Source organism: Grammomys surdaster, unplaced genomic scaffold (genome assembly GCF_004785775.1).
Source record: "Grammomys surdaster isolate TR1022 unplaced genomic scaffold, NIH_TR_1.0 125896, whole genome shotgun sequence".
Taxonomy (NCBI): domain Eukaryota; kingdom Metazoa; phylum Chordata; class Mammalia; order Rodentia; family Muridae; genus Grammomys; species Grammomys surdaster.
The window spans coordinates 1,876,094-1,890,424 of NW_021620720.1; the positions used below are offsets into that span (position 1 = coordinate 1,876,094).

The 14,331-nt window shown below is 43.5% G+C and overlaps 1 non-coding gene across 1 annotated transcript; it reads left to right on the forward strand.

The window, feature by feature from the left end:
* The first annotated feature begins 132 nt into the window (after positions 1-132).
* Positions 133-204, forward strand: Trnaq-cug. Its single transcript has one exon. It is a non-coding gene; the product is annotated as a tRNA-Gln (tRNA).
* The last annotated feature ends 14,127 nt before the right edge of the window (positions 205-14,331 follow it).

Genomic DNA, 14,331 nt, shown 5'->3' on the forward strand with positions numbered 1-14,331 from the left:
CCCGGAGCCTTTGGCTTGTCCTTCACCCAACCATTCAGGGAAACGAAGTGCCGGTCTCTTAGTGCCTGGCGTCCGGTTGGGGGCGGGGTTTTGTCAGCATTAGCCATCCCAAGACAGGGTGGCCTCCGTGTTGGTTCCATGGTGTAATGGTTAGCACTCTGGACTCTGAATCCAGCGATCCGAGTTCAAATCTCGGTGGAACCTGCTCTTTACCTTTTTGTCTGTCATTATTGACTGTATTCTTAATTCATATTGAATAATAGAACAATCTCGTTATATCTGCTCTTGGATTGAACCACGTGTAGCCTTTACGTATGAAGACTACGCTAATCAATATCTTCAGTTCAGTAGTATCTGCTATATGGAGACCTAGTAATTAAACTCTTAGGTTTTTTTTTTTTTTCTTAACCTTGGAGGAAGTTTGTTACTTGATATATTTTGCTGGAATTTTATGCCCTCAGCTTCAGTTAAGGATAGGCACTCCTCACCCACTCAATCTCTCCAGAAGTCTCTCACGCTATCTCCAGATGTCATTAAGAGAACTTCGCCCACCCTCCTCATAAAGATTCATCAAGATCTTGAGTCCTATTTTCTCGCCTTCGAGCTAAGCCCGATTAAATAAAATTTAACACAAGAAGAATGGCAGTTTCCATTTTAGCGAATATCAGTGTTAAGACTCAAGAAATATGCCACAGCATCCCCTCGTAGTTGTTTTGTTCTTATTGTTGTTTGAGGTGGTTACACTCCACTCCACTGTGTACCCCGGAAGGTAGCCCAGGCTGGCCCTGCTGTCTTCTGCCCCTTCCCACTCCCACCTCTATACACACAGAGGCATAGATAGTCACCTAATAATTCCTGGGAAACAGATGTTGGTCGTGGAAAAGGAATTCAGCCTACAAATGGAATTCAAATTGGTAATCAACTGACCTTAAGCAGGGATATTATCTTCGATTATCTGAGTAGGCTCAGGGTTGTTCTGAGGGCCTTTCCAAAGTTGGAAAGGAGGATTGTCAGCAGGGACAGGAACGAGATGTTCTTCCACACTGCCACCAGCTGTCTGAGGAGTTCCCTTATCTATTAGGGACCTGCAGGAAAACATTTCAGGATGATCCAATGTGAGACAATCAGAATTTACTAGAAGAGATTTTAATATAGATTCTAAGCTCTATACTTGAGAGGAAGTGAGGGTCTCAGAAAGAAAGGTGTGGTTAAGAGAGTTGCTGAGGAATCTGAGATCACAGGGCAGCTCCTTGTTTGGTGAGTAGAAACATAACAGATGGGTAAAAACCAAGGTCACAAAAAAAGGGGAACCCTGTAATGTGTTTACTGTAAACAAAGCTTTAGCCTTGTTTCTGAGATCTGGGAGAAGAGTGAGGCCGTACTTAATCATCAGGGCTTAATCCTTAAGGATAGTTCATTGCTGTTTTAACATTCTCTCTGTACATGTAATGTTTTAAAGACCATCACTAGGCCAGGTGTGGTTACACATGTTTTTAATCCCACTTGGGAGGCAGAGACAAATGTCTCTGTGAGTCCAAGGCCAGCCTAGTCTCCATAGTGAGTTCCAGGCCAGCCAGGGTTACAAAACATACAAAACACAACACAGTAAAGGCCATCCCTATAGCTGGGGATGGCCGCACCTGTGATCTCAGCACTCAGGAGGTAGAGGCAGAAAGACTGCAAGTTCTAGGCCTCTCTGTGGAGATCCTGTCTCAGAGGTGGTGTGTTCCTGTTCATGATAGCTCAGCAGGTAAAGGTACCCACCACCAGGCCTGAAGGGCTGCGTTCAGTTGTAGAGACCTACATAAGAGGAGCAAACTAACTCCTAAAAGTTGTCCTCTGACTTCCACAACATAGACACGCACATTAGATAAAAATACAGTTTTAAATTTTTTTAAGGAGAAAGCACTCTTACTTTCTCTTTCTTTCTTACTTTCCAATAATAATAATAAAGAATGTCATCTCCACATTGGCAACCTTCACAGCAAATACTAATTGCATTGGAATCATTCATTATAGGCATGCGCGCGCAAAAGAGAGAGAGAGAGAGAGAGAGAGAGAGAGAGAGAGAGAGAGAGAGGAGAGAGAGATTTCAATCAAATGGTAGAGGTAGAGTGGTGGCCCTTCTGCCTCCCCAGATCCTCATAACTGTCCCTATCTTGTCTCAGGAGCCTTGTGTAGGAGCACATCACTGCAATTCCAGTCCTTGAGATGGGAGGATCAGGAGTTCAAGGTCACCTGGCTACTTGAGACCCTATTGGGAGGTAGGGAGAGAGGGAGAAAGGGAGAAGGAGAGGGAGAGGGAGAGGGAGAGGGAGAGGGAGAGGGAGAGAGATCACAAAAGAGATCAGATTGTTATGGTGACAACAAGCAGTCCCTGATGGCTCTGAAGGTAAGATGGAGGGAAGTAACCATGAGGCCCATAATCCAGAGGCTTCTAGAAACTGGAAAAGAAAGGAACCAAAAGAGGTTCTTCCCAAAGAAGAAACACAGCCTTTTCTATACCTTGATGTTATTACTAGTCCAGCTAAGAGTTGATTTAACTCTTCCAAGCTCATGGTGATTAATTTTAGCTTGGATAGAAAATGACTACAATGTCATTTCCAGTACTTTCTCCACCAGTACAAATGGATAGAGTGCCAGGTATGCTAGCAAACGCCTGTAATACCAGCACCTGGGAGATGGAGGCAAGAGGATTAGCAGTTCAAACTCAGCCTGAGCTAGTTTTATCTAAGCAGTTTGAACTGCGCAATGTACAGGTAACAGCCATTCGAGCTAGAGGATTGTGTATATGACTTACACAGCCACTGGTTTGTTTTTTTTTAAAGACTTATTTATTTATTTATTTTATATATATAAGTACACTGTAGCTTACACTGTCCTCAGACACACCAGAAGAGGGCATCAGATCTCATTACAGATGGTTGTGAGGCACCATGTGGTTGCTGGGATTTGAACTCAGGACCTCTGGAAGAGCAGTCGGTGCTCCACTGAGCCATCTCACCAGCCTGACACAGGTTTTCAAGGTACATATATGTGACCAAAAAACTATCATCAGACAGTCTTGGTGCTGCTTAGATTGAGGAGACCAGACAGGGCTAGGAATGGGAAAGTTAATAACTGGGCACCGAGAGGGTTTTCCCTTTCGGATGGAAGCTCATTTCTGGAAGTAAGGAAGAAACGTAACAGCTAGTGTGCGTTGAGCAAGACCAGGGACACTGCCAGAAGCTTTAAGCACATTTTCCCTCTCACATCATTATGTCTCAATGTGAGTTCCTGAGCAGGACAACAGTGTTTCTCAAAAGAAACGTGAGATCAACTACACTGAGAACTACACATTGTCTCCCATCCTAGAGATTCCCTCCACTCATGGGCACTTTAAAGTCTATAAACAGGCACCTCTGAAGAAATATGTATTAACTGTTAAAGCATTGTGGGGCTCACCTGATGGGAGTTCCCAGCACCCAGGTAAAATGGTTGACACCCTACTACAATTCCAGTCCCAAGGGATTCCTTGCTCTCTTCTGGCCTGCATGGGTACTTCATACCAGTGCACACATTCATGCACATAATTTTAAAAAGTCAAGTAAATCATATATATGGTATATATGTGGTTCATATGTATGTACACACATATACACACACACATGTATATAATAAACCACAAAATATCTAATATATTCACCAGATTCACCAGACCACAAAAAAATTCCCATGGACTAGTTAGCATCCTTTCAATAATCTGAAGGAATGCAGAATAGATCCTCGGACAGAGGAGAGAGGTGAGAGGCAAACTCAGGTCCCCTAGAAGAGCAGCATGTACTCTGAGCCAGCTGAGCTGTCTCTCCAGCTCTGGGACTTTATTGCAGATTTTGTTGCTGTTGTTGTGTCATTTTTCTTTGTTCATTTGTTGTCTGTTTTACTCTTTTTTACTTTGTTTGAGGCAAGATCTCTCTGCCTGTTGGACTTTATTCTTAAAGTAAATAAGATAGAAATATAGAGTAAAGCCTTAACATCTCCCTCCACCATTTCAGTTCCTCCCCAGATCCCAGAGATAGCAGGTTATTTATAGTCTTCTCCTCATCTTAAAATGCAGACAGATTTAACCAATTATCCAAACGGCTTTCCCTTAACCAAGATGTATTATAGTTTGTACAATCATGCTTACTCTCTTACCTGTAGTCAGGAAAAAGCAAGATACTGAAGGTTTATCAAATTAAACTTGTTTATTTTTTTGTTTATACAATATCTCACATAGCTCAAGCTAGTCCTGAACTCAGGATGTAGTCAATGACCTTAGACTTCTGGGATTACAGTTGGTCACCGTACCTCTTCTATGCAGCATTGGTGACTGAACCTGGGCTTTGCGCATACTAGACAAGCCCTCTACAAATTGAGCTACAACCCTAGACTCTAAAACTTGTTTCTAATTCTTTCCCCCCCCCTGTTTCCTATCTCCATACAGAGGCTTGAAAAAGTAATTATTTGTTGTCCCAACTATCCTGTTAAGAGCAGCCGTGTGAGACAATTTTAATGACATGAAAGCCAGAACCAAGGGTTTTGTTAATAAGAGTGGCAGGGGCTGCCCCTTGGCCCTGTCCTCCCAGGATGTGGTCTCTACAGATATGGAGGACTTAGTCCCCCAAGAGGATTAAGTCAGATATAATGCCAGCACTGAGCTGTAAACCAGTGAGAGCAGCTACTTCCCGGTCACCGACACTGAATCCTAGCAATATTTTTCATCTGTGCCCATCTCATGGTTTGCCCTCAGATTATCACTTCTACAGTAACAAGTGATATTCATTTCCCCCTATATCCATTATCTATTTATTAATTATTCTGTAAATTGCCTGGTCATTTGTCATTTGTCAATTTTCAGAACGAATTATCTTTTCTTATTGATGTGAAGAATCTTTTTTATATATTCTACCTAATTTCCTTTGGTTTTTGTTTGTTTGTTTGTTTGTTTTTTTCTTTTAGAATTATTTATTTCTTTTTTTGTTTGTTTGTTTGTTTTGTTTTTCTGAGACAGGGTTTCCCTGTGTAGTCCTGGCTGTCCTGGAACTTACTCTGTAGACCAGGCTGGCCTCGAACTCAGAAATCCGCCTGTCTCTGCCTCCCAAGTGCTGGGATTAAAGGCGTGCGCCACCACGGCCCGGCTTCTTTTAGAATTATTTCATGTTTAGGGGATGGAGAGATGGCTCATGAGTTAGGATCACTGATGCTTTTTAACCACTGAGGCATCAGGGTTCAATTCCCAGCACCGATATGGCTGCCCACAGTCCTAAGTCCAGACAACTCGCTTACTCCAGTTCTAGGGGATTCAATGCCCTCTCCTGGCCTTTGTGGTGCATAGATATGCATGCCAGCAAAAACAGTCATTTGCATAAAATTAAAATTATTGTTAATAATAACTTTTAAAATATTAATATTTAAGTGTGTGTGTGTGCGCGCGCATGTGTGTGTATGTGTGTGTGTGTGTACAAGTGCAGGTGCCCATTGAGTTGAGAAAAGAGTACTGTACCTTTTGGAGCTGAGTTATAAGTGATTCCTGCATGACTGGTAGGAATCAAAACCCAGGTCCTCTGCAGGAGCAGTAAGTGCTCTTAACCACCCACAGAGCATCTCTCCAGCCCTCTATGATTTTGTTTTTTTTTTTTTGAGACAGGGTTTCTCTGTGTAGCCCTGGCTATCCTGGAACTCACTCTGGAGACAAGGCTGGCCTCAAACTCAGAAATCAGCCTGCCTCTGCCTCCCAGGTGCTGGGATTAAAGGCATGCGCCACCACTGCCCGATATATTTTTTTTTTGTTCCATCGTTTCTTTTAGCTTTAGCTTTTTTGAAAGGAGGTTTTCTGTGTCTCAGGCTTGCCTGTAACTGCTGCTTTTGTCTTGGTCCTCCAGAATGAGATGACTTGTGTGTGCTCCCATACCAATGGGGAAAAACGAGAGAGAAAGGAGTTGGTGGAGCTTTTATGACAGGGTGAAATTGTTCTACTACATTTTCTTTTGTGTGTGCACATGTGCAGGTGCTTACTAGCATAGATGGATGTAGGTGCATGCCACTTCACAGGTGTGGAAGTCAGAGGACAACCATGGGACTTGGTTCTTGAGTCTCAGGAATCCAACTCAGGTCTAGTGCAGGTACCTTTGCCTGATGAATCACTTTACTGGCCCATGAAGGGGTAAAATCTGTCTTCTATATTTCTCATATTTTCAATAGAAGATAATATATTTATTGGTAAGAGATATATAAAGCTTAAATGTATCTATTATAAGCAGTTTACTATTTAAACTATGTAGCTCAATCATACTTTTTCTATATTGTAAATTTAAAAAACAGAATAATATGGAGCTTCTTTTGTAACAGTTGCCTCTTTTGTTTTATCAGAATATTTAGTTTATGTATAAGAGTGTTTTGCCAGGTTGGGCAGTGGTGGCGCATGCCTTTAATTCCAGCACTTGGGAGGCAGAGGCAGGTAGATTTCTGAGTTCGAGGCCAGCTTAGTCTACAGAGTAAGTTCCAGGACAGCCAGGGCTACACAGAGAAACCCTGTCTTGAAAAAACCAAAACAAAAAAAAAAAAAAAAAAAAAAAAAAAAAAAAAGAGTGTTTTGCCAGGCTGTATGTCTGAGCTCTGCATGTGTGCCTAGTCCCCAAGGAGTTCAGAAGAGGGACCTGATCCCTGAAACTGGAGCTGCAGATGGTTGTGAGCCACTATGTGGGTGCTGGAAACCTAACTTGGGTCCTCTGGTAGAGCAACAAGTGTTCTTAACCACTGAGTCATCTCTCCAGCCTCTGATAAAACATCTTACCAAAAGCAACTGAGAGGAGGGAAGCATTTATTTCAGCTTACAATTCCAGATCATAGTCCATTATTGAAGGAACTAAAGGCAGGAACTCAGGACAAGAACTGGAAGGCAAGCTTGTTTGCTCTTCTACACTGTGTTATTTCCAACCAAGAAAGTGATTTCACAGCCAAGAAGTACAGCAGGAGAATGCTACTTGCTAGCTAACTGGCTCAATCCCCAGCTTATACTCAGCTAGATTTCTCTCCTACCCTGATAGGTTTTTCAAGACAGGGTTTCTCCGTTTAGCCCTGGCTGTCCTGGAACTCACTCTGTTGATCAGGCTGGCCTCGAACTCAGAAATCCACCTGCCTCTGCCTACCAAGTGCTGGGGTTAAAGGTGTGCGCCACCACTGCCCGGCCCCTGATAGCTTTCTTATACAGTTTCCCCCTCCTATGTCAATTAACACTCAAGACAATCCCCCACAGGCATGTCCACAGGCCAACCTGATCTAGGCAACTCCTAAACTGAAGCTCTCCTCCCAGATGATTCTAGGCTCTGTCAAGTTGACCAGTGAAGCTAGCCAAGGCACAAGACCATCAAGATGGGTCTGTAGGTAAAGATGCATGCTGCCTAAGCCTGATAGGCTGAGTTGGATCCTGGCACCCACCTGGTGGAGGAGAGAACCAATTTACACACACCTAACCTTCACGCACACACACACAGCATGTCTGACACGCATGTACATGCGCACACACAGGCACACATGCATAAAGAAATTAATGTGATTTAACAAAATACAAACCAGAGCCACTGAGATGGTTCAGCAGGTAAAGGCACTCACCACATTGATGCCCAGAGTTCAATCCCAGAACGCACATAAAGGCAGAGGGAATAAATCACTCCACAAAGTTGTCCTTTGACATGACTGCATGTTATGACATGTGCACCCACACCATGCACACATGCTAATCATAAATACTTTCTAAAAATTAAAATACAAGAGCTAAACATGGTGGGGCATGCTTTTAATCCCAGCACTCAAGAGGCAGGGTCACACAAATGTCAGTGAGTCTGAGGATAACCTTGTCTACACCGAGTTCCCTGACAGCCAAAAATAGAGTGAAACTCATTCTATAAATGAATGAATGAAACCAAAGAAAAACTAAAAGGAAGAACAAAAGAGAGTATAGGACATACAGTGGCCTTGTCCACTAGCAAATCAAAGTGACAAACAGCCCCATTTATAGGAGGCAAAGGACTTGAAGCCATTTAAAGATCTATAAATGGCTTCAAATGCAGATCAGAGCCAAAAGAGTTACTGCTTCACACCTCTTAGGATGGCTATTATGTTTTAAAGTCAAAAGTCACATGATTGTGGGAAAGGATGGTGCTAGGACGAAGTGAAGACTTGGAAAGCCTTGCTTAAGGAAAAAAAGTGCAATACTTTCCTCTTTTCTTTCTTTTTCTTTTTTTCTGCTTTTTGAGACAGGGTTTCTTTGTGTAGCCTTGGCTGACTTGAAACTTGTTCTATAGACCAGGCTGGCCTGAAATTTAGAGATTTGCCTGCCTCTGTCTCTCATAGTGCTTGACTTCAAGGGATACACTGCCACTGCCCAACAACAGTTTCCTCTCTTACGAAGGCTTAGGGCCCTGTGAGAATGGCTCCATGGCTACAGTGCTTACCACACAAACATGACATCCTGCGTTTGTAGCCCTTGAACCCACGTTAAAGCGATGAGCCTGCAATCTCAGCTCTGGAAAGGCAGAGGCAGAAAGATCCCTGAGATTTGTCAGCCAATCTGGTTTAATTGCTGAGCTACAGGTAACTTAGAGACTACACTGTCTCACAGAACAAAGTAGAAAAGCGAATGAGGAAGACACCCACTGTTGACTTCCGGTCGGTAGACATGCATGCACAAATACCTGCACATGAGTTATACTCATAACTATCATGTGATTCAACCATTTCATTCTTAGGTATATACCCCAAAGCAAGGATTCAAACTGTTAGACTTGCTGTCAATCCTGAGTGAAATACCAGACACAAAAACCCAAATAGATACATCTCATTTGTGTGAGGTGTGTAGAATAGATAAATTATAGAGACAGAAAGTTGCCAGAAGCTAGAACATGAAGAACTGGGCAGCTGTGAATGGGAAATCCAAGAATCTAGTAGTTGCTCAGTCCCCCCCCGCCCCAGGCCAGGTGCTTCAGCTGGTCTTCTGTATAAGCTGGAATCCTGAAGAAATAGATTCCAACAGATGTGCTGGCAAGTAAGTGCATACAGTCTACTGATTAATCTACATTCTGGGCACAAAAGTACTACATATTCACACACACACACACACCCCGTATGCAACCTAGGTGTTATGGCATATATCTTTAATGCAAGCACTCTGGAGGCAGAAGCAGGCAGCTCTCTTTGAGTTGAAATCTAGCCTGGTATATGTCAATCCCAGGCCAGTCAGAGCTATGTTATGAGGCTCTGTCTTTATTTGTTTTGTTTTGTTTTGTTTTGTTTTTCGAATCAGGGTTTCTTTGTGTAGCCCTGGCTGTCCTGGAACTCACTCTGTAGACCAGGCTGGCCTTGAACTCAGAAATCCACTTGCCTCTGCCTCCCAAGTGCTGGGATTAAAGGCGTTGGCCACCACTGCCCAGCGAGGCTCTGTCTTAATAACAACAAAAGCCTACAGTTGGACGTAGTGGCTTATGCCAATAATCCCAGCAACAGGTTAAGGCAAAGGGATCTCGTTTTGGACATAGCAATTGAGATCCTGTTACAACATAAATAGGAAGAGCCTCCAGAACGCAAACAGACCCACAGTGATAGAGAATGGTAGTTGTCTGGAGACAGAGCAAAGGGAAGACCAGAGGGATTGAAAGTATTTATTGAGATGTTTCAGAGATAAATACTGGATGTTTATTGTCTTGATTGTGTTAATCATTTCTCAGATGTATGAATGTCTCACAACTCACTAAGTTTCTAGCAGTAAAATATGCATTGCATCAGGAGGAAATTCCGGGGAGAGGGGAGAAAGAGTGGAACAAGGCAAGGAAGGGGAACACTTTTGGAGCAGGAAGAAAGCAGCAGGTTGCTGTTTAAAGTAGCTTGGTCAAGCTGGGTGTGGTGGGACACAGCTGAAATCCCACAGCTCTAGAGGCAGATGCAGAAGAATTGTGAGTTCTAGCTCAGCATGGGCTATATAGTAACACACACACACATACACACACACACCTGACCATATGTACATATTCAAAAGAGTGGTCAAAGCAGAGGTCACTAGAAAGTATATTTGAGCAAATGCTAAAGGAGGAGAATGAAGGAGGAGAAAGAACTAATCATGTAGAGTATCAAGGGGGAAAGTATCCAGGAACAGGCAATGGTCAGTGCAAAGACTCTAAGACATAAAGATCGATGAGATAGCTCAGTGGGTAAAGGTCCTAGTCTTTACTACGAAAGCCTGATTATGGTAGTTATCCTCTAACTTCCTTCCCCAAGTGTGCTGTGGTGCAGGCACCCATGTGAGCAAGAGCACACACACACATACATGCACACTCGCATACACATGCACACACACATATATACACACACACACACACGTACACACATACATACACAGACACACACATACACACACGCACACACATACATGCACACAGACACACATGTACATACACGCGCGCACACACACACTAATAACTTAATAGTAATAGTTATAATTTTTAATTAAAAGAAAGGGACTCTATGCAGAAGTTTGTCTATCAAATGTGTGCTCCGTGCATGGACCAGAAGGCAGACTGGAGGCAGTAGTATAAATAAAAGCAGAAGTAGGAGGTGGATCAGAGGAGGTGAAAGAGCTGAACGGTGGGTGAAATGAGAAACAAAGGAGGAGGCAGGAGACCATTACAAGAATCCAGAGGAGGATGTCCTGGACAGTGGCACAGCCTTTAATCCCAGCACTTAGAAGTGCTAAATTTGAGGCCAGCCTGGTCTAAACAATGAGAACATGTCTCAGAAGAAAAAGAGAAAGAAAGAAAGGAGGAAGACAAAAAGAAAGGCAGAAGAAGGAAGGAAGGAACGAAGGAACGAAGGAAGGAGGTGAGGAATTAAGGAGCCAGCTTCACGCAGACCAGTCCTATATTTCATAGAATCTGTAGTATCTTTGATTGGGGGATACATCCTGATTTCAGAGACATTGAAATTATGCAGGTGTGAACTGTACTATGCAGTGTGAATTGCAACGTGCAAGCCCAAAAATCTATGAGTCAAACACCACAAGTGTCTGCGGCTAAAGATCTGGTTTTCTGAAAGAGTGCTGAACTCTTGGAAACAATCCGAAAGTAACCAAGTGCCATTTTCTCTCAGCTTACCCACAGTTCCATGCCTAGAAGTTTAGTTTATATTAAAGCCACAGAAACCAGTTCATGCTTATGTAAGATGGAGTTAGAGTGAAGGTTCACAATTGTTATACATATTTTTTAAATTCTGCATTTATATGGGGATGAGAGAGGGCTCAGTAATTAAGATGATGTACTGCTCTTCCAGAGGACTAGAGTTCAGTTCCCAGCCACCATGTTTGGTAGCTTAAAACCACCTGTAACTCCAGCTTCCATAGGCACCTGAATACACACACACACACACACACAAACACACACACACACAAATTAAAAAAAATAAATACTTAAAATAAAAATCTACATTAATGCACACTAAAAGGTGTAAGACTAGGAGAAAAATGTCTGCAATGTACTTGACTGTCCCTTATATTATCATATTATCAGAAACCCTCAGCCCACATTTTTAAAATTATTGAGACAATTTTTTTCTCCAACGAGTGTCTAATAAAGTCTCTAGAATGTGATGTCAACTGAACACCCATAGCCAGACCCATATTATGGTCCAGTCAGCAAGAAGCCAGGGACTAAGGAGTGATTCCTCAAGGGTGATTCACCACACAAAGCAGCCCAGAGCTACAACCGCAGCTGGAACAGGCTCCCACTGCAGTCAGCCATGTGCGTCATCAGGTTACCTCATGTATTTAGTGCTTATGTTGTTGTGATGAAACACCATGACCAAACACAACTTCTGGAAAAAAGAGTTCATTTTGGCTTATAGTCTCATAATAGTCCATAACGGTTGGGAAGTCATAGCAGCAGGCAGCTGGGTCAGGAAGCTAAGACATAGTAGATCTCCAATCACACACAGGAATCAGAAAGACCTAGTTGGGAATGGGGTGGGGCTGTGAACCCTCAAAGCCCATCCCTCAGTGATATACTTCCTCCAGCAAGGCTCAATCTTCCAATGGATCAGTAACCTCTCCAAACAGCACCACCAGGGACCAACTGTTCAAATACGTAAGTGGTGGGGGATGGGGGCATTTCTCATTCAAACCACATTAGGCTTAGATTAGGCTTAGCGTCAAGAGTCTTTATTTGCTGAGACATTTTTTTTTCTGGTTTTTCGAGACAGGGTTTCTCTGTGTAGCCCTGGCTGGCCTGGAACTCACTGTAGACCAGGCTGGCCTCGAACTCAGAAATCCGCCTGCCTCTGCCTCCCAAGTGCTGGGATTAAAGGCATGTGCCACCACCGCCCGGCTTGCTGAGACATCTTACCAATTTACATTTTAACAATTATGGTAAAATGTATAAAAATGTCCACCTTAGCTTTTCTTTAGATAGAACCAGGGGTTTTTATATGCTAAGCATGTATTCTGTCAGCTGTGTCTTCGAAGTACGTCTCTCTACTGGCCAGTTTTGTGTCAACTTGACACAAGCTAGAGTCATCAGAGAGAAAGTAATCTCAGTTAAGGAAATGTCTCCATGAAATGGAGCATTTCCGGCATTTTCTCAATTAATGATCAACAGAGGAAAGCCCAGCCTATTGTGGGTGATGCCATCCCTAGGCTGGTGGTCCTGGTTTCTATAAGAAAGCTGGCTGAGCAAGCCAGTAAGCAGCACCCCAGCATGGCCTCTGCCTCAACTCCTGCCTCTGGGATCCTGTCCTGTTCCTGACTTCTTTTGATGATGAACAATGCTATGGAAGTGTAAGCCAGATAAATCCTTTCCTCCTCAACTTGCTTTTTTGGTCACAGTATTTTGCTGCAGCAATAGGAATCCTAACTAAGACAATCTCACATATCCCAGGTTGGCCTTCGCCTCCCTATGTAGTCCAGGATGACCTTGGATTTGTCATCCTCCTGCCTCAGCCTTCTCGGTACTGAGATTACAGGGGTGCAACATGACACCCAGTTTCTTAGCTATTTTTTTTTTTATTGGATGTTTTATTTACATTTCATATGTTGTCCCCTTACCCCATCCCCCACCCACCCAGGAACCCCCAATCCCCTCACACCTCCTCCTTCTTCTTTGTGGATGTAACCTCTATCTACCCCCCCACTCCCACCTCCCCACCCTCAAAACTCCCACCCCCTGGAGCGTCCAGCCTTCATGAGGTCAAGGATCTCATCTTCCATCTGTGCCCAGCAGGGCCCTCCACTCTTATATATTCAGCTAAGGCCCTGGATCCCTCCATAAGTGCTCCCAGGCTGGTGGTTCAGACCCTGGGAGCTGTGGTTGGTTGGTATTGTTGCTCTCCTCATGGGGCCACAAATCCTTTCAGCTCCTTCAGTCTTCACTCTAACTCCTCCATTGAGAACCCCATGATCACTTCAATGGCTAGTTGTGAGCATCTGCCTCTGAATATGTCAGACTCTTGAAGACCTCTGAGGAGACATCCATATCAGGCTCTTATCAGCATGCACTTCCTGACTTCCACATCAGCATCTACCTTTGGTGACTGCACATGGGATGGATACTCAGGTGGAAAGGTCTTCAGACGGCCCCTCCTTCAGTTTTTGTCCCTCGCTTTGTCTCCATATTTGCTCCCTTGAGTATTTTGTTGCTCCTTCTAAGAAGGACCGAATCACCCCCACTTGGTCTTCATTCTTTATGGACTTCATGTGGCCTGTGAGTTGCATCTTGGGCATTTTAAGGTTCTGGGCTAATATCCAATAATCAGTGAGTGAATACCATGTGTGTTCTTTTGTGATTGGCTTACCTCACGCAGTATGATAATTTCTAGTTCCATCCATTTACCTAGGAACCTCTCAAATTCATTGTTTTTAATAGCTGAGTAATACTCCATTGTGTAAATATACCACATTTTTTTAATCCATTCCTCAGTTGAAGGACATCTGGGTTCTTTCCAGCTCCTGGCTATTATAAATAAGGCTGCTATGAACATAGTTGAGCATATGTCCTTATTATATGTTCGAGCACCTTCTGGGTATATGCCTAGGAGTGATATAGCTGGATCCTCGGGTAATGCTATGTCCAATTTTCTGAGGAACCGCCACACTGATTTCCAAAGTGGTTGCACCATCTTGCAGTCCCACCAACAATGGAGGAGTGTTCCTCTTTCTCCACACCCTCGCCAGCATCTACTATCACCTGAGTTTTTAATCTTAGCCATTCTGACTGGTGTGAGATGGAATCTCAGGGTTGTTTTGATTTGCATTTCCCTGACGACTAAGGATGCCGA